Genomic DNA, 25,182 nt, shown 5'->3' on the forward strand with positions numbered 1-25,182 from the left:
AATATCAGAAAGTGGTTGTCAGAATTACCTAAATGCCATTCCTCATCACCAAAGTTAACACATTTGACCATTCCATGAAATGCCATTCTTCCATATTTAAGCATGGGCCCACTTTTCATCAGTGTAAAGGATCAGGGTCTTAAAAAACTTAGTTATTCTAAATTGTTGTAATTTCTGTAAATTTGCCCTGCTTCTTTATTAATTAAAAGAGACCTGCATTGTCTTAAAAAACTCAGTTATTCTAAATTGTTGTAATTTCTGTAAATTTGCCCTGCTTCTCTATTAATTGAAAGAGAGCTTCATATTATGACTTAAGCTAGGCTTATGTTTCAAGTAAATCCTGTGCCTTTTTCCTTTTGTTATTTAAATATATATTACCTTCAATTCCTCTGGAAATTTTGTCCTCAAATGCTTTAAACATGAATTTTGCGTGCATGAATGCACACAGAAAACTTAATTTAGCTTGAACACTGTGGTGAGATACTTAAAATTACTTAATACATAAAAGGTTTGATCGCACATTTTGGAAACAAGAATATTTTTAGACATATATTTTGCCAGAAACATGCTTTATCCTTTTCACAGTTCAAGGTGAGAACCACTGAGAGGGTTCCTAAAGAAATCAACAGCATCAAGCTCAGGATACTCTTTGAGCTGCAAACATTTATATTTTAGTAGATTACTTGGATAATGCTTCAAATAACCTTCTTGCAAGTTGACCTCACGTAGGCCTGCAGGTAAAAAGATGTTGGAATGGTCCTTGGTCTGAATGAATATCACTGTCCTTATACTCTGTTAATAAGTTTAGATTAACATGACTTTTTCATGAGGAGACTATGGCTAGGGTAAGACTTGCTCTGTCTTTCAGAAGGAAAATCAACTTGCTGATTTCACAAACAGGATTAAAAATAAATGCATAAAAAATGGTCTGCTTTTAATTAAGGCTTCTAGCCTGCTTCAGTGGGCTAACAGTTAATGTGAAACAATAATATTCTGGTCGTCTTTTTAATAATATACTGGCTGAAGAAATGTAAAATCTGCTTGATTGATTTTTTTGTTTGTTTTAGTGTGTTCTACTGTTCCAGGTAAGAAATATATCCAAGATTTTCTTTTTTTCTTATGGAGGAGTGAATATAGAGCAGTTCAGTAACTTTAGTCAAGTGGCATAGGATTTTCATTTGGCTAACCGAGTGAAAAAAGGACTATATCTTTCCATAATAATGTAAACAATATTTCTTATTCAGGTAGTGTATCTGTTCATTTGGACATCTTCAAGTATATTATGTTGGATTATAAACTGCTTCTCCTGCATGAAAAAACTTTGGCAATAAAATAAGAAAAGAAACTAACAAAAACAAACATATGGAAAGAAACATTATTCACAGGCCAATATGTGTACAGGTAGTACAGCCTTGCCCAAAAGATATAAATAAAGATGCTTGGTCCTTGAACAAATGTAATCAGAATGTGGTCATTATAAATGTTTTTTCTTACAGCTTCAGAGAGCTGAAAAGATCATGATTCGGTGCACACTAAAAGAGCTAATGATATACCATTATTTTCTAGCTATTTAGCAAGTAACTTAGATGTTGCTTTACTGTTGTACTAAGCCACATTTTGATTCTTTTAGGTCTCATTTACTTAGACAAATATTCCATCTTGTTTTGCTTATTTTTTCTTTAGGGTATTTCTTGGCAAACAACTTTAATTAAGGGGTAACTATGACTGATAGTGAAAAGCAAATGAAGAAGAATGCTCTAGAAAACTTAAAGGTTGTAAGTATCTAAGTGAATGTTTGGATTTTTTTGTCAACACCATCTTAAATTTAAGATGTAAAAAAATTGTGCTTCACTGTCTCTGAGGAAGGTCCACTTTAGGGAATTTAGGTATAAACTGTCAATACCTGTCACTGGACATAACAAGGTTCATAGCATTTGGTGTTACTTTCTGGTGTAAAATAGTTGCTACAAAATTTGTAATCTGTCATGACTACAACATTTATATTTAAATAATGTAATGCACATCTATACAATCGATCATCAAAAATTGTTATAGCATAAGAATTTCATTTAAACTGTAGAAGAAAACTGCAATTGTGGGCACAGTCCTAATAGCCTTGCTGTGCTGCTTCACTAAAATCCTCCACCGCAACCTGGAGCAGAGGGCTGTAGGCTCTTTTCCAGCACGTTCAGCACCTGAATTCTGTGTTCTTCATGGCAAAAGGCTGGCTGCTACTTATCCACTCTCACACCATGAAGTGACATTTCAGCACTGATGGGCATCTCTTCAGGCATCCATGACTGTCAGGTTCCTTCCACATTCTCCCGAACACATGTGCCTCTGAGGCAGTGAATGACAGCGTGTGGGTGCATGTACCTCCAGTTCTCTCCCTCTTCTCTGCTTGCCTGCTAGTGTTATCCTTCTGTTTGATCGCCATCATAGCTCTCAATTTAGACAACAGAATCACACTTTTACAACCGTGTCTGATGTCTATATACTTCTTCAAAAAAGCCCAAACCCCAATCCATAAAATACATGCTCAGGAGTTAATGTGCTACATAAGCAATGAGAAACTATTTTTTTGCTCAGTCAAAATACATGAAAAAATATCTTGTGTTATCCATAATAACTCCAGTTACCAGTTACTTGGTAACTAAATCCAAGTAATCAATGAATATTTTGACCCACAAAATTATGATGACAAAAGCCATAGCACTGATGTAACTTCATCGACTGAAAAATTTCTGCCTCTCCCTTTTTCTGTTTGAAAACTGGGTATATACTATATCTCTAAAAGAACGATTTTGCTTGTACAAATGTTTTGGCAAACAGGTTTACAAAACTTTTCTAATGCAAAACTAATCTTAAATCTTCATGGAAGCATAAATGTAAATTACTTTTCTGAAATACTTCACCCACTCTGAGAACAAAGTGGCGTTGCACATACTTCTTACAAAGAAGGAATTACAGTACTTACCAAAACATTATGCTCATGTAACTCTTACAAATCCAAACACCGTACAAAGAAAACAAAGATCTAAACTTCATTTATCATGATCTCCCCTGCAGCAAAGAAATATTGTAATGGAATTATTTAAAAGAGTAAAATACAGTATCTGTAACTGCAAGCTTAAGAGCACTCTGCAGACGTGGTAGTCTTCCTGTAATGATGTAACTGCTGGCTAAGACACAGTAACTCAGCCTTCACAGTGTTCTGGATTCTACTTTAACCACTTTCACTCTCTGTGTTAGACCAGGTCTAGAACATGAAAAATTGTTAAAGATTATACACATTACAGAATTAGGGGGCTGCTATATTATCATGTATTCTGTTTCTAATATTGCACAAAGAGCACTAGGTGCTCCTGTTTCATAGACCTTCTTCATGCAAGGAAATAAACTATGATGAATCCGTTCTTCTGCAGCCTTCACATGCGGTGCTGTCAAATATACCAGTGGGGAGGGGGATTTGGAAAGTGGCTGGAGAAATAGCTTTGGAATTGATAAAGATATTTAGTGATTATTTCCATTAGTACAGAAGAAGTTCTCATAAGTTCCTGGAGAAATCCTAACCTCTCAGGTAAGCCTTGAGAAAAAAGTAACAAGATTTGTTACTTCAGTCTCCCAATTTAACTAGGTGAAAGAAATATCCATGATTGAAAGAGTTACTTGTGTTTTGTAATTTGTTCTTTGCTCTTGACTTCAGGCTGTATACAAAAATACTGACTCTCTCTCGCAGAATCTATTACTGTACTTTGGATCTACAATAAGAAATATTTGCAATAATGTAATGGGAAAAAATGAAGTGACACTGTCATTTGTTTCTCTTACATTGAGCATGTCAGCTTCAGATGAACGTACAGTTGCTGGACTGTTACATTATGCTTAAGACAGCTTTGTAGCAGTAGGTGCTGTATTAAATCGTTTTTAAATTTAGTTTGATGATAGCTTGTAAGTATGAACTGTTCTTTACATAGCAATTCATGAAAAAATCAAGCAGCATCTTCAATTATTTTCGTTAAAATCTGTGTTCTCATCTTAAGGGGCCAGTCCGATGTCTTTCATACCAAGAGAATTCAGTATGACACAACAGTGTCATCTAGTGAATGGCTTGGGTGGAGGGGACAAACCCGAACGCCTCAGCAGTATCCAGGTTTTGAGCCATACTATCAATGTAGCTGATCAGACAGCAGAAATACTCAAAGCTTTAAAAAATTCTATTCTGATCAACACTACACACTAAAGAACTGCTTTACAATTGTACTATTAAAAGGAAAAGGACAAACTGTCATTTCCTGCTTCAATACGTGGTACCTGTCCTTCCTGAATACCTTTAGATCTCATGTGCTAAACCCACAGTCCAAACTCCAAAACTCAAAGTCTAAATGCAAAGTAAATTAAATCAGAAAGTTAATTAGATTTTTTTTCTAACTGATGCTTAATATTTATCTGAAAACCTTAAACATTTATTTGCTTTACCTTAAGAAACAATAAATAACTGTTCTCCAGAAAAGCGTGAAAAAAATATTACGTGAGGAGAGCACTTATGTTAAAGGATCTTTTATGCTTTCACAAAAGTAAGCTAAACTCTGCAGTAGTCTAATTTGTTATGCCAATATGTTATTCCTGCAGTGGAATGAAAGGTTTAAGGTTAGTCTGGACATAAACTCTATTGTTATTATAAAGTCTCCTTGTTCTTTGGTATTCAATATACCAGTGAAGCAACAGGAAAGATAATCAGGAAATACTTATAGACATCTAGCTAAAAATTGCAATTCTCACTAAACAGACCACTTTGTTGGAGAATGAGGAATTTCACTACATGTGAAGGACAAAAAACTATATTAGGCAGTGATTGCTGATAACTTTTATCCTACAGCTATCTAAAGATTGAGGGGGGGAGGGGAGGGGGAGAAGGACATTTCAAGTAATATAGCTTTAATTTTAATTACACCAAAATTATTCATTTTAAGGTTTTTGATATTATACGTACATTCAAGGGTATTATAAAAACAACACTCATTGAAGCTTATTAAGACTTCTAATCTGAAAAATTAAATAAAATTTAATTGTAATGAAATTGAATTTTCAGCTGAGACACTTAAAGTGATAGCAAATCCTATTATTATCCAAACCATAAGAATGGTTCATCTGCTTCATTTCAGCTGTTCCTTTATGTTTTTCCTATTTGTAATCATTCCCTGGCCCTTTCTCTAGATTCCTCTTTTAAATTCCATCTTTTTTTTTTCTAATTCTGCTTGTCTTATTTGTTATAAGCTACCCTTTCATTTTCTAACACATTAACACATCTGCTATTCTTCCCTTTCCTTTCAGCCCCTTAGATATCCCTTTTTTAAATCAGTGTTATAGCGGAAAACAGCAGAAAAATGCAATAGCAGTTGTGGAAATAAAAGCTACAAAATAGCTGTTAAATAAGGGAAACAGGACTCGGTAAGCAATTCAGTCACAGCTGAATTTTCAGTGTGGGTTTTTCAGTAACGGTTACAGGTTCAGCACTGCTCTGATCATCTGAAGCACAGAAATGCTATACTTTGAAAGTCTGTAGGCTTCAGAATACGGTCAGCAGAAAGCTACCCTTTCCTTGTAACCAGTATAAAATAGAATTAGCTGTTCAGTGTAAAACTACCACAGATTTGTAGCTGTCTCTAGAATACAGGTCTGTGATATCTGCTTTAAAATGTTTCAGGACATCAGGACAATCTTTTCATTATTATAACTAGACACTTTTTCTTCGGTGAATGTTCTTTTCCTCAGGCATGGATTCATTGTGAACTAAGAATAATGATCATATTTTGTAAAATCTTTCAGCTTGTCTTTAGTTTGTGTGTGCTGGTGCTTTCCTTTAAGAGTACTATCAAATTGTTCTACACATTAACCAAGCTGTGGGCAGTATTTTTTTATCATGTTAAAAAAATCTTGTTCTACTGCCTATGTAATATGTGGCTCTAAATCTCTTAAAATGTTGAAGCTGGAAATAACCTTTAATAATTCAAGCAATTACAATTATTTTATTCTTTCATACTTCATTCATGAAGGAACATTTTTTTTCAAACTATGCTCATTAAGGATCATCTCTCCAGAGACAGGGTCATTCTTGGACAATGCTGACATCAGCTTCTCTTCTGCCTTTTTTGAGACCATTTCCCATGTCACACCCACCCACACCCACCCTGCCCTGTCCCCCCCTTTTTCTTCTTGTAACGGTCTATATGTGTAATCATCTCCTTCAGGGAATGTATCTCTCCCAATGTAGGAGACAAACCCTGTACAGTCATAACATCAAGTTTGCCTAGAATTATGGAGAAAGATTTTAAATTGTATTATTATATGCATGCATAAAATACTGTAATCTAGCTCTAAACCAAAATAGTGTTTAAATGCATTGCCAGAGGCACTGTAGCAAGATCTATCACACCAACACTGCCGACATTGCAGATTTCATTCCTCTTCCCTAACAAAAGCCCATATAGCTTTTCAAGTTCTAAATGTGCATTTTTCCTTTAGCGTGCAGTAAACAAACTTGGGATTTTTTAGGTGTACCACTGTCAAATTTATTTCTGCTTCCACTCAACCTTCTTGCCATCTGCTGTTATAGACTGCTATCTCTTTTAGAACAATGGCAAACTATTCACTAGTTTATTCCTTGTGGTACTATGTTTCCAACTACATTTTCTATTATACTGCTGGCAGCACGCTCAGAGCTGCCTTTCATGCCTTTCAACAATCTTTAGAAGATGAAGTGTTCTCTGGTACCACACTGAGACAGCCTTAGTTCAGACACCCATGGAAAAAAATCAGGAAGGCAGTACTGCTTCAGATGCAATGTGTTCCTGGAGGTCCTGTAGCACTAAGGACCACAAGGTCACCATGCAGTGGGTGGCCCTCAGCCAGAGACAGATGATGGGAAGGAACACCTCCATTACTGCAACACAAGGACTTTGCTAAAACCGAGATAATAGCACCAAAACAGCCTCATTTGGAACCATTCTGATGGGCTTCCTGGTATTAGTATTAATTCGTATTAAATCATATTAAAGACCTGAGTCAGTCCGTTAGATTCTGTCCTAGCTTCTGCTGCCTGGCCACCAGCTGGCCTGCTAACCTTTCCTTGAGACACGGAGCTGCCAGGCTTTCACACTCAGGAGTCGATTCCCTTCCAACAGCCGTGCCGAGCCCTCCTGCTTGCACAGGTGACAGTACTGACTGCAGCCTCTCCCCAGGTGCTTGTGGTGGTAGTTACATGTAAGGGAGAACCCCTGTATAAGGGAGATTTTCCTGAATCCTCTGGGCTGATTCAGATTCTGACTTGTTTAATCCTTGCAGAGAGGAGGGCAGCTGAGGCTTTTCTGGAAAGATTTAAAGAGAAGGTTAAAAGTAGTAACCTGAAGTGGTTCCCTGCTCAGATGACGAAGGGGGAGAAGTAGGGCAGTTCCCATCAAAAGGCAATAGTGGTGCTTCCGCGACTGTACCCATCAGAAAGATCACGCATGTGTGGTCAGGTCATCATTAACAGTGCCTTTTGTCCAGGTTAGTGCCATCTGTCCCAGCATTGGAGGACATGCTTGCTCATGGGGTTTGTTGGTTTTTCTTTCCAGGGAATCAACTGCTGCTTGGTGATGGGGCTGAGGGGGATCCTGCCACAAACACTCACCCTCTAGCAGTGCTGCACAGCTGAAGGCAATGTGTTTTTGCAAACTCAAGGCTTTCTGGGTGAAGAAGAAACATAGGACGACTTCAGCTAGGCCACAGAGGACACCTTCTGAAGGACGAATATACGGAGTAGCGCTATGTTTAGGAAAACAGCTTGCCTTGCCGAAGGGCAGTTCACAGCAGGGTAAGCAGGTGGGTGAGGGCAGAGTTAAACAGGGGTCATTGTTTCCTCCTCTGCTTTTTTGGTATTTTTGGTAGTGTAGGGAGAGAAATTCTGTCTACATTCTTTTAAAGACTGTGAAGGTCCTTCCAGCAGGTGGGAGGATGGACAAATGTGAGCTGAGCCCAAAATGATAGAACAGATAAGGCTAACGAACTGTCAAAGAACTAAAGGCATTACAAATGATTTGTGATGTGAAGACAAATGCTCCGTTTACTTTCAAGGCTGAAGAGGACTGTTCTGGAGCATTTTTTCTCAATTCCTGAAAGTTTTGTTTTGCCTACCTGGTAGACAAACTGCAGAGTTGTTCATGACTCTAGCCAAGGATTTAGAGATGGATTCTTCTCCTGTTATATGGCTGGGTAGCACTATGAAAGACATACAGAATCTTTAGAACATGCTTTAGCAAGATAGTGAAGTGAGCAAAAAATCAAATGTTAACCTTTCAGCTTCTTACACAGAATTAGAATTATTGTGCTTAGAAAATGTGGATTGTTTTGCATTATTTTAAATCTGGAAGAAAATATGCACAGGTCTGGGAATTTCTGTCATACAGCCTAAACCACCTTATCGGTGAGAGTCCCTGTGAGTGTTACAGAGGACATCATTCAAAAGCATATACCATGCTGTTGTGAAGAGGTCATTGGCCACTAGAAAAAAATGCAGCTTGAATTTCCTTTATTGGTGGAATTTTCAGATGGCCATTTGAGAAAGATACTGTAGTGACTCAGCCGTTCCAGACTAAAGTCAGGTGTGTTGTAAACAGGTGACAGATTGGCATAATGTGAACAGAAAAGTTACTGTGATGCAAAGCAGGGTAGGCTTTTGTTTCTGTAATGTGGGTTATTACTGGTGCCCATGATCTAATAATGGAATTTGCAGCAATATCAGACTACTGCAAGCCTTCCTTTTTCTGGTCTGTCTGTCTCTCTTCACCCTTCCCTGCTCCTGGTAGGAGATCTTGGTTTAGTCAGCTTTTTTTTTCTGTCATGATAAAAATAAGACATAGTGGATTTATGGTCCCATGAGCTTTAGTCAAATATATAAGGACCACAGGATCACAAATCCACTGTGGAAATCATCTCATTATATGACCCTTCACATCTCATTTCCCTGCAAAGCTGCTTTCAGGGTGGAACAGCAACTAGCACAGTGAGGCAATAGCACAATGGCAGAGAAGTTCATGAATGGTCATTCCTTGCAGTCTCACAAAATCTATTAATGTTCTTTCCTATTTTTATTTTTTTTTCCAGGGGATCCTGAGTCCTACTGTAGCGGTTACTGTGTGCATGCTATATGTGTGTTCATGGTATATGTTCAGTACAGCTGACTCCTCTTGTAAATGGTAAGGCCTACAACAGACCTGTGCGTGTGAGGTAAGTCTACTATGAGGTAGTTTCCACAGATGTATCCTACAGTTTTGGTGGTTTCATGCATTGGATATGGGGTCCAACACACACTCTAAAGTTTGTAGTAATCTGTTTCATTTTCAATAATGATGACTATGAGAGTAACAAAGTATTTTCTTCTACAAACTACGAATGAGTGTTTTCTTAGTATTTGTAAAGTAAACCAGTATGTAGATGTGCAAAACATTCATGTAATTGTAGTTAAGAGTCATTTGGAGTGTCATATGATAACTTAAATAGTTTGTAACGGAGTGTGTGAATAATCTTAGCTAGTCCATGAATATAAGAAAAGCATTCTGCTCAATTTCACTTTTCAATTCTTTTCAGTCAACCACTTCTGAAAGCCCCTCCAGGTGAGGTACTTCCTCGTATGAATCTTACCTTCTCATTTATATCTGTCTCCAGAAAACTGAGATGATAGAAACATTGAAGAAGATCAGGTTTGGAATAAAAATTAAAATTCCTTTAGAACACATGATATTTCTGGAAGACAGTGTCCGTCTATTGACTTTTTTTTTTTTTCTCCCCCATCCACTAAAGTGGGCTGAAAATGCAAAAATTGTGTGTCTATGATGCAAAAATACAACACCTAAAGCAGAAAGAAAGAGGAAAATTTAAAGGGCTTTTTAATGGGAAAATTGAATTAAAGGTCTCTATATAATGCCTAAATTCTGTGGTGGTAGAAAACAATGCAAATGCTACAGATTTGAGAATATTAACTTCTTATAAATAAATTAGTAAGAAATCTTTGAGCTGTACTTCTATTCAAAGGATATATTGTTGTGTTGCTTCTTAAGCAAGTATCAAAAAAAGTAACTGTAAATCAATTTTACATTTTTGTGTAAATGTAAATTAAGTGTTTATGATGCTGGCACTTTCATGTCTTCACTGTTTTCTTTGGTGACCAATTCCTTTAAAAAACCTGAGCTCAGATAATTACTCTACTGGAGAGAAGTGTGCAATATATGAACAGTGAAAAATCCTGTGCAAGGAGCAGCTTCAGACCTGAGTAAAATTGAAATTTCTCATTTTGTCCTGTGATATGCACACAACTTTTCAAAATGGAAAATTAAAATATCTATATTTGCATAATGTACTATGGAAATTTTGGATAAGAATATGATGCTGTTACACTAAATAATACCTCAGAATTGTAGCTCAGCAATGGGAACGAAATGCAATTCAATTGCAGCAACACTGTCAGAATTCAGCTTCACATGGGGGACTACATAAGATACTTTAGAGTTCAAGGTACTTTAAACCTCGTGCCCTTCCCTGATAGATACCTAAGTCATATGTAAATGTGTACTGTTTTCAGGTTTAGCTCAATGGATTTCCTTTCTTTGAAGCTTTAGTGACAAACACAGAGTTGTATTAAAAATGTCTGGGGTTCCTTTTTTTATTTTTCCTCCCCCACCCTGCTTCCTCCATAGAGTAACTTCCCAGCCTGAGTATTATGAGTGGCATTAGTGAAACAATTGCTGGTCTTGGTATGGATCTGCCATTGCAGAGCAAGCTTTATGGATGAAGATGAAATGGCTTTTCAGCTTATTTCTGCAGTTGAGTTTTCAATACTGCTGTTATCCTTATGTGAAGCTGTACTGTGATGTGCTACTTAGAGGGTTTTAAGCATCTTTTGAGCATTAAGGTTGGACTAGAGGTCTCCTGAGGTCCTTCCAACCTCAATTATCCTGTGATCTGGTGAATGTTACTTCTGGGGAAGAATTCTTCATGCTTAGTGAAATACATTTCATGTTTTTCATAACATCTTGAAAATCTGTGGAGATCTTAAAAACATTTTCTTGATTTCTAATAAACATAATCATATATAGCAAAATGCTCCACACATTTCAGTTTTTCTAGTCAGAGAACCTATTTTTCAAGCTTTGTTTTTTCGCCAAATTACATTAAAATATATACCTTTTGGCTGGTTTTATTTCTACTTGATAAAGCAGACTAGATGTAATTGTAGGTTCAGTATTATTTTTCTGTGAGAAGTAACTACATCAATGAGCTTCAGCCTAGAGGTTCTAAACTTTGTCTTTAGACATTTTACTGGTCTCATACAGGAGAATCTACACTTAGAGTGTGGATATTTATCAGTTCACTTCAATTAAAATGTTTCATATAGATGTCAGAAGGAAAACATACTTGCTGTTGTTCTCCAAGCACCTAGAATTCTGTGAGGCTTTTACATAGTTCATGTTACACTGGAATATGCTTTACTGCATCTAAAAGGGTTTTTAGTATGCTCAGTACATCTTTATTTCCCACATTAACTTCTTTTCTTGTATTTCGTAGTGTCTGGGAACGGTTTGCTAAACTGTTCTTACTGCTAAAGTGAAATATTTCATAGTTCTTTGTGCTGTTTTAAAACCCTTGACTTACCTTTAACTAATGGCCTGAAACATTTAACATCATGTCTGTTGTTGTTGTTGTTGGTTGTTTTGTTGTGTTTTTGTTTTTAAAAAAGGCCTTGAAGTTTAAGCATTTTTTCAACACATAGTATTTTAACTAGGTAGTCTGGCAAAACTGATCTCATAAAAAAATTATTCAGTCAATCATCCCCAGGCTGACTTAAGCAAGAAATACAAAGAACATTATTTAAATCATAGAATAATTTCTGTTGGATTAAATCTCCAGAGGTCATCTGGTCCAGAGCCAAGTTTAAATTAAACTTTTTACTAAAGAAAGTTCAGCCTGATACTTATTGAATCTAAGTAGCAGAATGTTCCATCAGTTCAAAATAATTTCTTTCAAAAATGTAAGATAAATGACTACTAATCAAGTATATATTGATTTATGTATGCTGGGAATGATGACTTATGGATATTTTTTTTTAAGGTTTGGACAGACTTTAACTCAATAGCTATTGTGCAAGCAAATTACTTCTTACAGCTTATAGTAAAGACTGACAGCTAATTTGCAAAGGTAATGGGATCATGACTAACTTGCATGCTTTAAGTACTGCTCTTTAGCGTTTCCAAGCACCTGTAGATTCAATTTTTTTTGTTTGTTTGTTGCCAACTTTAGAAGCTCTACATTTTCATGTATTCCAGTTCTCCAAATACTCATTTTCCTTTTATTGGAAATAACATAGTATGATAGTGAATTGTATTAGCTTTCCACTAGAATATGACAGAGCTTTAATTAAGTTAATCCTTTATTTTTTTCATAAACACCTGGAAAAAACAGGTAGGGTTTTTGTAGTTGTATTGAAAAGCCATGTATTTTCTTCAGTGTTATCTTGGCCGTATAAATAAATAATATAATCTAGATAAGCAGATCACCCACAACAATAAAGGTAACAAAGGTATCCATTCTGTTAATGTAAATGCTCTTTTGTAACAGAATAAATCAGGGTCTCAGTATAACTGTGTTTTCTTTTTCTAATCTGCTGGAAGGGGAAAGCAAGATTGTTCTGGTAGCGTGTAAATCTTGCTAGTTGTGATAAACCTTAGGAACACCTCAGAGTGGAAGATATCCTTCTCTTTCAGGAACCAGATAAAACCTGAGCATCCTGTCTTATTACTAAACTCTGATACTAAATGTCAGAAATTTCCAAAGGTACTGAATTTCCTAAGGCGTGAGTGCAGCAGGTGTAGGTCATTGACATTAACTGTGACAGACAGGAAATTGTAGAGGTAGGAAACAGTGTTTTTCCAAGAAAAGAGGAAGGAAATAGGAGAAACAAGATTTGAAGGAAAAATATATACACCAGCTAAGTATAGTCAGAAATTTAAAATTTTAATTGATGAGACTCTATTTTTAGATTGCAAAAGAGAAGTTTACTTCCAACTCTATAAATAATCTTAATTTTGGTCTTCTTGACATTTGATTGCAACCTTAACATGCTTCATGAAGAGTTACTTTGTGTTTATTTCTATTTTAATTTAGGTATATAAAAATAAACCCATAACATGTTTGAGACCTTTATTTAATTGGAAGAAAAAAGGAATATTGCCCTTGAAAATCAAAGTAATGGTAATACTGTATTTTCTAAGCCCAAACGATATCACCATCAACCTTTGAGAAAGGATAGGGCAGCTTTGGAAAAACAAATAGATTTAAGGGATGAAACCTCTTTGGAAGAACAGACTGCCCTTAGGCTTTTTCCTGAAATAATATAGTGTCCCTTTCTCTTTCAATAAAAGAAAGCAACAAAATCCTAAGATTTTCATAACTAAGAGAACCAATCTTTCAGAGTGCTTACTGCAAATTGAATGTTCTTATCTCACTGTGAGAGCCTCCCCACCTCTGGATTGTAGCTCAGTTTAGCAACTTCAGTAGCTAACACATGCCTCTGTATTTTGCTGAATTGAGACATTAAGTTATATAAGGAGTGTTATTTGCATAAGTGTACTCATACGCGGTTTAGAAAACAGTAATTAAATGTAGAAATATCTTGTGGATTTTACATTAAGTAGTGCCACTTCCCATAATACATCTGTAAATGGGATATACTAAATAAATATCTCTGAGGAACAGCTATTCAGTTGTTCGCAATAGATTTGAAACATAAGGGTCACTATGCACTATCAAGGCATCAGTCTGTGGTACCCACAGGGACTTTGATGTGATTTGGTAAATATTAGTTTTTCCTGAAGCAGTTCAACTTTCACTGTGAGCATGTGGGGAAGAGCCACAGCAGCCCCAGAGGTGATGGAAAAATCCTTCTCCTGGGGATCTGAAGGAGATGGTAGAGTTTGTCTTCTGGGTTCACAGGTACAATGAAAGTGGCTGGACACATGGCCAACCTGGAGAAAGTACCATGTTCTGGATGAACGTGGTGATTAAGGGCAGCTTGTGTGCAAACCATTTCATATGATATTTGTTCTGAGCCTGCTTTAAAAGCTGTCAGAGTTGCGTGTGCTGTTGAAGGCCACTGTAGCCACACCTCAGTGGTAACAATGAGCTGTCTTTATCAGAAGGTGTTCCTGTAGGCTGCCCAGCTTGCCGCTTGTTGGTTGCTGCGTTTGTGCTTTTTCCTCGTGCTGGCTTCAACCCAATTCCCGCTCCTGAGGAAGCGCCCAGTCTTGCACCAGAGTTGTCAGCTCTTTTACCTAGAATCTGCCTTCCTTGGGCCTCGTTTGTGATCACATTCTTTGTCATGTGCCTAAAACATAGCACTCATGGTGTGATGTAATTCCTGGCTTCTTGAGCTTTTTTGGAAGTCTGGCTTGGCACCTACATCGGTTTCTTGCCTGTGGTGCTTGGTGCCACATGAAGGTGCTGTCAGAAAGGGTGCAGGGAGCCCATCCCAGGTCTGACAGAGGACCACCCAACCTATTTTTGCATGGACCACAAAAATGATTGGGGGCCAAAGAAATGATGGGCCAAAGAGATGATTCTAGTGTGACCTGTGTTTGGCTCTATTCCCCTGGACCCATCTAGTTCCTCACTTGCTTTGTTTTGGAGTTTCCCAGCCTTTAACCTCTCTGGTTTTATATTATGAATATTAGTATTCAGATAACAGCCAAGATGTCCTCAACCTAAAAGGAAAAAAAAAAAGTTTTATGCTGAAGTGAAAATTAGAATGAAGTTTAATGTTCAGTGGGTGTTGTACAGTGCTTCAGATGATGATGTTTTCATAGGGTAATGCAGCTGGTCTTGAATGCCTGATTTATTGACAAGCAGGAGTGATCATAGCTAATAATTTTTACAGGTTCTCAGCATCTGTATAAGGTAAGGGAAGGACAGACATTGTTCACCAATGCATTAGTTGTTTGCGACTATTCTTTTTCTTGTGATTCAATTTTTATTTACCTTTTAAAACTTGAACTAATAGTCATGTGTGGCAACAAGTTTAACTGGGGTTGGAAGTATTCTATTAAGGTTGTAAAAGTACTGCTTTCCAGTCTTTTCTTCTGCAATAAAATGACAAGATGATATAAAATATTCTGGGCTTTGAATGCTGTAGTTGATTTGTACTGCTTGATTCTTTATTTTAAAAGAACCCTGTTAGGAAAAAAAAATATAGATTAATGTTACTGCTCTGCAGCAGCTTTGCCATTATGTTTCAGATTCAAGTTTGTGAGGCTCTGTTTTTGTTAGGGTGAATGTCTTTAAGATTTGTGTGCTTAGTTGTAAAGCTGAAATGCTGCAATTTTTGACCTTTCCAGTTCTTGCTTCTTTAACAGGGACTTCATAAACTTCTAGTAGGTTATACTGGACTATTTCTCATAACTTAGGTAAATTTATAGGTATGTTTCATTACATAGGAATCAGGAAAGTTGTGAACTTGGAAGAGCTCCACTGATTTTACTTTTCTCAGTGAGACCTGCAGAATCTGGGACAAATTTAAATTTGAATTTTGTGAGATTGAATAAATTCAGTCTATCCAAGCTCTAGTTTACATTATTTTATCTGAATTTACCAAATCCTACTTTTATTATAGTAGTTCATAAATTATTTTGTTAGCAACTTCTCTAGATTAAAAAAATGTTAAATTTATACACAAACATTTACTTATATATGCTTATTATTCTAATATCTATATGTGTATCTGATATGGGCAAAAGTCAAGAACACATAAATATTTTTGTATTTCAAAGTAACACTGGCTTTGTTCCCTGTTTACTACAGATTTCTGAAACGGTTTGCAGAAAAAAGAAAAGGGAAACACAAACACTTCTGAAAATGGTAAACTGATTTTAAGCACCTCAGTAGGGCAGCACTTTGCCTTTGGTGGCTGGGGAGAACAGGGCCAGGAGGTCCCCAGGGAAGCGAGTCATCCTACAGCTTGGTGTTGGAGCTGTAAAAGCAACAGAAGTGGGAATGACATAATACTGGAAGCTGCAGCCTCTCAAGAGTGTATTTCTATCTTACAGATTCAGAGGGGAAAAAAATATTTAAATCGGGTCATTAGCTAAGATTTTGCAACATATGTTTTTTAAAGCAACCCACCAGAACTCAAAGTAAATGTTGTTAATGTTGTTGGTCCATAATGCTACTGGTCACAAAACATTTTTAGGTTTTTTTTAAAATTTACTGGTATAAAACACAGCTTTATCAGACAGAGCAACAGTGCTTTTTATAGCTGAGTGATGAAGCTCAAGTTAAGGATAATTTTTTTCACATGGCAGGAAAACTTTTGAGTGTGCCTTGCAAATGCTGCCATCAAGTGACTAAAAAGGCTATGCTGTTTCTCACTAGGACATAAAAATATTCCAAAATGTTTAGTGAGTTTTCATTACCAGTACTCTTGCTGCAATGACTTCTCCAAGATCCCAAAATTCTCACTGAGGCAATAAGCAGAGATGACTACGTTGTGCATTTTTGAAAGTAAACATCTGATTAGACAGAAGATTCTGAAAACCAGAGAAGCAAAGTTGCAGAAGAATGATGCTGTTTGGAGAAGCAATGTTTAGCATTGTTGAGAGCAATGCTTTTGTCAATAGTAATTGACTTGTGTTTTACTTGAGAAAGGACTGTGTGAAAAAGAAATTCTTAGAAATATGGAAGAATATTAAGTAATGGGGTTTCTTCATTTTAGCCAAAACCCCCAAAGCCAAAATCCCCAGTTGTTCATTCTGTTCTGGAATGAGGTATATTTAAAAAAGTATGTTTACAAGATTTCTTGCCACCATTGTTATGGGAATTGAGATACAGTACTGCAGCAGTCAGAGTGTGAAAATTCTTTTTCTGCTTGAGCTTGTAATGACATACTAAGCCCCAGCATACAGCAGGGGCTTGTTCCAAGAAAATGACCACTAAGCAATAAAAATCCCATATACAAAATTAATTTCTAATTGTGTGATAGAACAGGATATATTTCCATACTGAAATGTTAATCTGCTAACAAAATCACCTAATATTGTAAAAAAGATAAACCAAGATAATAGTTTTATAATATAATTAAGGGATCAAATCCATCCCCTGTTTAAATAAAAAATAAAAAACCCCAGTCTGTTCATCTACTTTTACCACTAGTAGATGTTGGAATTTTCAAAGGATGGTGGAAAAAGCCACAAATCCTGTTGAATTAGATACAAATAGCTAACTTGGTAATGAATCCAATGAAATAATCTAGAGAATTGCTGGTTCTTTTTTGGAAATTTGCAGTCAGCGCAGCTAAGAAGGGCAGGGCACCTACAAGGAATACCTGTTTTTATACTGTTGAACTGTTAGGAGTAAGGTTTCTTGGAGCAGGCTGCAATCTTAATGATCTGTCACTTTAATATTATGAACATAGTTATGTCTTGTAGTTACACAGTAGGGAACTAATAGAAAATACATTAATTCATCAGTTATGCCCAAACTCGGGCAAAACAAGAACAAAGAGTGATTTCCCACTTTTCCTGAATAAGAAGCTGTCTTTTGAATGCAAATCTGTTTGTCATAGCTAAAGGCATAAGAATAGTCTATGTGAGCAGAGAATTTAGGCAGTTCTAAGAAAACAGGTTGAATGCTTCAGGAGTACTGGGTCATTCCTGCGGGGTGGTCATCAGAAATGAAGATCAAACAAGAGAAATGTCCTCTTTGCCCAGAGGTCATCTAAACGTAGAGGTTTCTTTAATGGCATATGAACTACATGTAATGTGTTGTCTCTGACCTGCAGTGAGTAAACTGCTTATAGCAGTACAATCCCTACACAAAGGTGAAGGAGGGTACAGGGCTTGTATACAGCAAATGTGCAGGATGAAAATTGCAACAAACATTGATTACTGGAAACATCGGTTACCGTGCAATTTTCTTGGGCCAATAGAGTTGTATCCTGTGAATTATTCCCTTATTATCAGAACACCAGATGAAATGTTATTGTTATTGCCTATTTATTTGTAAATAAATCATTGTAAATATCCACAGAGTTGAATACAGCTATTTACATATTTCAGAACTGCGGAGTATGATGAAAAATAATCTTCCTAATATTGAAAATTACATGGAAGATTTCTATTAAGGATGAATGTAATATGGAAGAATTTGTTTTTGATGGCACAGTTAGCTCACTTAGTATTTTGAGCCTAGTTTTAATGGGACAATTAGCACAATTAGGAATTCAACCTCCTTTCAGCTGTTTATGACATGTTTTCCGACATGGAACTTTGTTTTTACTGTTGGTTTTTTTAACATGTTTTTTGGTTCCAGTATTTGTGAGAATTGATGAATGACTGAAGGTAATTTTGTTGGTATTTGCAGACTGTTTGTCTACCCTTCATGAAAGAACAAATTCCCTTTCATGTGTATCAGCATACTTTCAACTCTGGGGAAAGAACAGGATTGAGGAAAGGCATTTTCTCTAAAATGCTTCTTTCTTGTTCTAACTATCTGTTTTCTCCTTTTACCCTACCTCTAAAAAAAACCCTGAAATGAACAAGAAAACAAAAAAAAACCCAAACAAATCACTACCCCCCACCGAAAACAACCAACAAAACATCTCCCCCAAAATTCCATTATGTCTTTTTAATGGACTGTATGTAAAGGAGTAATTGTCACAACAAATAGTAACACGCAAAATAAAGTAAGATGATTTAGATAATACTATTGTGCCAACTTCTTAGAAGGGAGCTGTGAAATCATTAATACACTGTGCTCTTCTCACCTGTGTTGGGATGATAAAGGAAAGATCCAATTACTGTTGAATCTACTGCTAATCATATAAATCCTATAAGATATTTTCTTAATTTGTAATTTTAACTGTTATTTTAGAACAGTATCGTTTATAACAGTATGATTATTTTATAACAATGCTAATAAAATATCAATTGCATTTCCAGTTATAAGACTGTAAACTTGCAAATCTAGGAGCCTCAAGTTGGGATGTACTTGCATTCAATTTCTCCTCCCACTTCCACTCCCCCTATTTATTTTTCCTACCTCACTATTGCTTTGCTTTTATACTTTGATAATCATCAGACTTTTGATCAGTTTGCTCTCCTTTTCGAACCCTGTTCAGAGATAAACCTCTTATGCAGTGGAGATTTCATGTGGAGAATGCTGGTACCTGCAAGCTTTGCTGTCCCTGATAAATGCCATACGCTTCAATGTGAACCAAACCGCTATCTGAGCCCCAGAGATAAAAGAATGCAGGTAAGTAGAAGTGGGAAGCTTGTGGGTTTTTCATGAACTAGAATCTTTGGATTTCTGTTATGTTCGGGGTGGCTGATACAGTTGAACAACCAACCAACTGCAGGTGAGAAAGGAGTGAAGGATTAGGCAAATCCTCCTAGACAAAAATTGAAATCAAACTAATATAAACCACCATCGTTCCTCACACACAGCCGTCTCCTAGCAGGGAAGCACCCTTTTGGGTTGGTGACCTTGCTGGTAAGGATGGACAGCATTTGTGTTACTGGGAACAGTGGTGCTTCTGTCCCTGGTGTGCCTCCAAAAATTCCAGGGAGTCTTTCGCCTCATGCTTCAGCTTCCAGAGCCTTTCCCCTGGGGGAAATGTGGCAGAAGCCCTCACTGGGAGTTGTTTTGCTGCTTGACCTATTTTATTCTGAGAGTTTCTGATTAGGGTAAGCCTTTTATATCTGTGATACCTGCTATAAATATTGTAGTTTCCTATATGCAGGAAATGGCGATGGCTATTATCTCAGAATAAAAGCAGTATCTTGAGCTTGTTCAGAAAAGAATGATTAGCTTAGAAAGACATTCCTGTTAGTCTGTGGTATCCAGCTGTGAAATATGTAAGCCTTTAAGGCTTTTTATAACATTTCCTTTTCCTCCATAGAATTCAGGTGAAAACAAAGACAGCAAACCAAATTACCTACAGCATATACTTTTGAGAATTTCAGTACTTTAAAATTTTTAAATTAAAGGAGGGTAGGGCAGTACTGCGCATTCATTCAAGTCAAGTTCTTTTGCACTTTAATCCAGCCAGAAGACATAGAAGTTACTAGGGGGTTAATGCTTTCTGAAAACCACAGGCTAAAATAATAACAGTTGGGAAGAAATTCCACTCTGTCAAGTGAAAAATGTCATCCAGTATTGTTTGTTATTAAAATCAGTGCATAATTCAGTCTTGTTCCTTTTAGTGCTTTTTATGAAAAGAAGAAAAAAAAATCTTTTAGGCCTAATTTGTTTCCACGATCCACATCTGTGCACTTAGAGTACATTCTTCCTCATAATAGCATCTGATGAGACAACTGATGTTTACTCTAAACAGGGCTGGAAATTAAAAAAAAACAACTTAGGTTATTTTTTCCCCCTTACACTAAATTTCAAATGCTCAAGAATAATGTTAAGTACTTCTTTGCCTAAAGCAATAGCTACTTGACATTAAGAAAGTATGAAAGTTGTATTTATAATCAAGAGCTAAGAGCGCAGGAATGTGTGGTTTGGATATGTGTGAAGAATGGTCCAGGCCCTTGAAATTTATTGAAGGGCTTGCTACAGACTGAAAAGCATATCTTTCCTCAGCTCCTCAATCTTTCTGCTACACCTTTGCTTTCCAATCTCTCTTGTGCATCTTTCCTAGTGCAATTTCTCAAGAATGTCTGCTTTTCAAACGTACTTTGCTGACCCTCAAGGAACGCAGTGTCTCTTTTTTTTTTTTGTGTTAGGATGCAGGGACCACCTCACCCAGAAGTTCCACTCTGTGGGGTCCCCCCTTTTCTGTCTTTAGTGGGATACAGCTGGGGCCAAAAGCGTAGAAAACCCCATTTTTTGGTAATTATGGCCTGCTCTTTCACTTAATAGGTGGCTGGCAGTGTAAAAGTGATGTATGCAAAAAGCACAGCCTCAATTCTGCTTCAGTTTTTGAGTATTTGTTGGGGACATTCTCAAATTTTCACTGGCCAGCCACAGATCTTCACCCATCTGTTCTGTTTTGTTAAGCCTCTCTGAAACCTCTGTGCCCATGTTGGTTGTACTGTAAATGCAGCAGACTGAGGATATTTTTTCTCTTGAGTTGTTTTAGTTGTAGAAACAGGTGGTTTTATCTTTCTGAGAAGTTGGAAAAAACCCACTATAGTAACCTACTGCCAGATGAGAAATTAATCTGTTATCTCCTTGAGTCTGTTTGAGAAGATTTGTATCCATCCATAATTTCATCTATTTACTGTATAATAAAATAGAGGATTCCCAACAATGCTTCTAAAGGTGGAAGAAAGAGCATATGCACCACATTTCCCACCCTGGCAAGGTAGGAGCTACAACTTGGTCACATCACACTGTCATAGTCATTTCCATGAATCAATACAGGGACAGCTAGGATGGACTGGTGATGTGCCAGGTAGCCAGGGAATCCAAAGGAAAGAAAGGCTTTTGAGTATAGCAGTCATATGAGGAGGAAAAACAGGAATTAAAAGTTAGCACAGCTATCTCTTAGGGGAAGGGGCTTTAAAGGAAGGGCCTCTGCCAGCTGAAAATTGCCTAACTTGTGTGAACTGAATGCTGGATGGCTGCTTGATCCTATGAAAAATCTGCTTGTGACACAATAATCATGTGGCTGGCTATTCTTGTATACGCATACTAGTATAAGTGTATCTATGTATACTTGTATATGTATAAGAGTAAAAGTATACTTGTATGCTTGGCTATGTGTATACTGACTAAATGGTGGGAGTTCTCAAGTGCTCCGGGGGTTCGAGCTCTGAAACTCTATTAAGAGTTTAATGAGAAAAGTCAAAGTAATTCCTGTCAGCCAGGCTATACGCAGGTAGTTTAGCATGCTCATGCAAGCTGAGCAAGTAAGTTTTCCATCATTCCTTGTTGAACCTCTTGGGAACAATTCATGTTGCTCAGTGTTCTTCCAAAAAACAGTTTGTCAGAGGATTGACCTTTTGCTTAAACTTCACTGGATTGCTTTGGTGGGTTCTGTTGTGTAGGCACTTTTTTGCACCTGTTAAGCCTTTGCTGACATCGCTCTTTCACATAGTCCTGTTGTGAAACTTGTGAGTCTTGAAGTTATGGTGGCTTTGGGGCAGAGGTGAATGCTGTCCCTGCGAATGTTCATTCCATTGAAGTTCATATTCTATTCAGGCTGAAGACATTTAATTTTCTTTTTGGTTTAGTTTTGTTTTGTGGGTTTTTTTTTTAATGGTAATCCTTAGTTTATGTAGTAGAGAGTGAATAGAAGCTGGTGATTTTTACTACTACCATTTGAAATTACGTTTTTTTAATATACGGGTAAAAGACAGTAATTTTTTTTATAAATTATCAAAACAGAGCTTGAACTGATTCACAGAACGTATGGCATCCATTTTTATGTAAAATAGCTTCTAAAAATACCCATCTTATCCTGGAGAAACTGCTTGGCTAAATATTGAAATGAAATGTAGCAGCTGCTACAAACAGAAATTTTTTTATTTATTTTTTTTCCCCTCAATCAGTGAGGTTAGGATTTGAGTATCGAATCATTCAGGGAGAAACTGAATAGAAACATAGTGACAGCTTAATTTTAAAAAGCTGCCATGCCTTTCCAGGTAGCACAGTCATACACTATTTTAGTTAGGGAGCTTTAGGAAGCTTAAAACTGACAGATATGCAAATTCAGTAAATCAACAAAAGCTTTCTCATCTTGAATTTCACGTTTAGATGGCTTGCCTTCAGCCATATTTGAAAAGAATATTGTATTTGTTTTCCTTTATTTTTCTTTCCCTTCCTTTCCTCTTATTTAATTTTACATTGCAGCCTCTATTAGCTTCAGTGAAAAGAGAATAAGACAAATTTTGTTTTCAGTGACTTTTCAGTTGACATTTTCATTTAGTATAACTCACCAGGAGGTTCATGTTTCTTTCACAAAATTACATGAAAAGGTTAGACAATTCAGCCATTGAAATAGTGACTTTAAAATCTCAAAACATTTCAAATCCTTTTCTTAGCAAAAGAAATAAGTGGATTATATGATGTTTTCACTGAATCCCACAGTTACTTATCAATAGAACAGAACGATATTCAACAGTGAATATTGTAAAGAAATTAAATGTTTAACTTAAATATTTTTTTTCTTTTCTTTTCTTTTTTTTTTTTTTTTTGTCTCTAGCACTTACAGACAACTTCTTTGAAAGGCACATTTAATTATGCTTTCAGAAGCCAGAAAGATGATGGTAAGAGCTGTGGAAGGACTATTCAAAGAACAGAGGGGCAAATGAAATTTTAATCATCCGAGTGTTACATAATTAGAACTAACTGACATTTCAACAACATCCATGTGGAAGTATAGCTCTCATTTTTTGCGAAGGGATATATTAACTAAATAACACACAATAAATCCGTGTTCACAGAATGTTCATTACTCCTTTGGATACATATTGACTGAACTAATGAAGGAACCGTAAGAAAATTGTTAATATTTTGTGCATCAGAAAAAGTAACATTATATCATCTCCGTTCTAATATTTTCTGTTTCCTTAGTTATGCTAGTTGAAGAGGAGCCCGTATTTTCTGTTGTTTATATACCCAACAGGAAAGAAGATTCATGTGTTTGGGAGTTATGTCTTCATTTAATGAAGGTAGAATTAACAGAGACTTGAATGCTACCAAACCTTTCTTGCTCCCTTTCCCTTTTTCCCTTTCCCTTCACAGTTTTTGTGGCCAAACCTGATTCAGCTGCAGAAGAAAAGCCCCCACAGCTGTGGCACTGTTTACCCACCCCTCCATCATTTCACTCTGTGACCTTGCCGTGCCCTTGACTTTGCCAATGCAGTGATGCCAATCCTTGCTGCTTCTACAAAGGGCTGGGTAAAATGCCATTCCTTCTGCTTGCCCAGGGAAGTCAAAGTGATAATGTGGTTATAAAATACAATCTTTCCATCCTGGAAGAAAGAAATATTGCAAATCTGTTTGCACAAACTCATTTGTGATTCCTTTATTGGAAGTACTTATTCAATAACAGGCTGACAAAGGATCCCAGGCAGTCACATTTGGTGCAAAAGAGATGATAATGTGCTAAGAAACAGGATGGAATTATGCTGTGCTCCAGCTTGCCCAGGAGTGTGAATGCACAATTCTTTGCACAGTTTCTGCTCTGAGTAATTCTTAATGTATGGCACAAAAATTATATAAATAATTTTTTTAATCAATTAAATCAATGTTTGTTTAGACAGACATGATCTGGACATATATACCTAGAGCTGGAACCCTTTGGAGAGAGAAATCAGCTTTATTTGGGTGCTACAGAAGAATGTAGTACTTTTCCGACAGGAGGCTCCCCATTTCTGCTACAATTTCAAGCATTCCATGCTTTATGGACTTTACCTCCAAATAATTAAGATATTAGTCGTTATCTTGGTTGTCCTGCCTTCTCTTCCAGTGCTGCCTAATCTTGCTAGTAAGTATTATACTGTATATCCTTTAAGGCTTGATGTTTAGCAGTTACTGGTTCATAGCATAACATATGCGCTTTAAGGATGAGAACTCCAAAAGCTTTTGTAATTGCCTAAGCAAAGAGAAAAAAAAAAAAAAAAGTCCTTTCATTTCAGCTATTATCAGAACTCTATATTGAAAGCATCAGTGCAAAATGGCGTGACATATTCTTCCCTACAGAGGGAATATAGCTATAGAATGTTGGCCTTCTCAGGCTCACAGATATGCGCCACGTCTGCTGACTTTACACTAGGGCATGAATCATTTCCCATCTGGAAGCCATTAATACGGCGCTGTGCTGGCATTGTGCAAGCCCAGTGCAAAGGCTGGCTTTATTACTGCTAGCACTGCTGTCTCCTGGCATGGCTGAACGGCTTCTTGGCTTTCATGACTGTGCAATGGCATATCAGCAACCGTAGAGAACTGCCCTCCAACGGTCTCACTCCTATGACAGTGGCAGCAGAGCATGAGATGGTACTGCTGAACGTTCATATTTCATCTTGTGTTTTCATCTGTTTTTTTCAGAGGGGGGTTATAGTGTGTGTATGTGATTTCAAGAGATATCTTCATGAATAAATGATTAGTCTGGAACATGGAACTGCTCGACTTAATCAGCTGTTTATAGAT

The 25,182-nt window shown here is 36.7% G+C and overlaps 1 long non-coding RNA gene across 1 annotated transcript; it reads left to right on the plus strand.

Moving 5' to 3' along the window:
* The first annotated feature begins 15,312 nt into the window (after window positions 1-15,312).
* On the plus strand, window positions 15,313-24,642 carry LOC119143382. Its single transcript, XR_005102692.1, has 3 exons — window positions 15,313-15,942; window positions 19,199-19,332; window positions 23,234-24,642. It is a non-coding gene; the product is annotated as an uncharacterized LOC119143382 (long non-coding RNA).
* The last annotated feature ends 540 nt before the right edge of the window (window positions 24,643-25,182 follow it).

This window comes from Falco rusticolus, chromosome 1, assembly GCF_015220075.1.
Source record: "Falco rusticolus isolate bFalRus1 chromosome 1, bFalRus1.pri, whole genome shotgun sequence".
Taxonomy (NCBI): domain Eukaryota; kingdom Metazoa; phylum Chordata; class Aves; order Falconiformes; family Falconidae; genus Falco; species Falco rusticolus.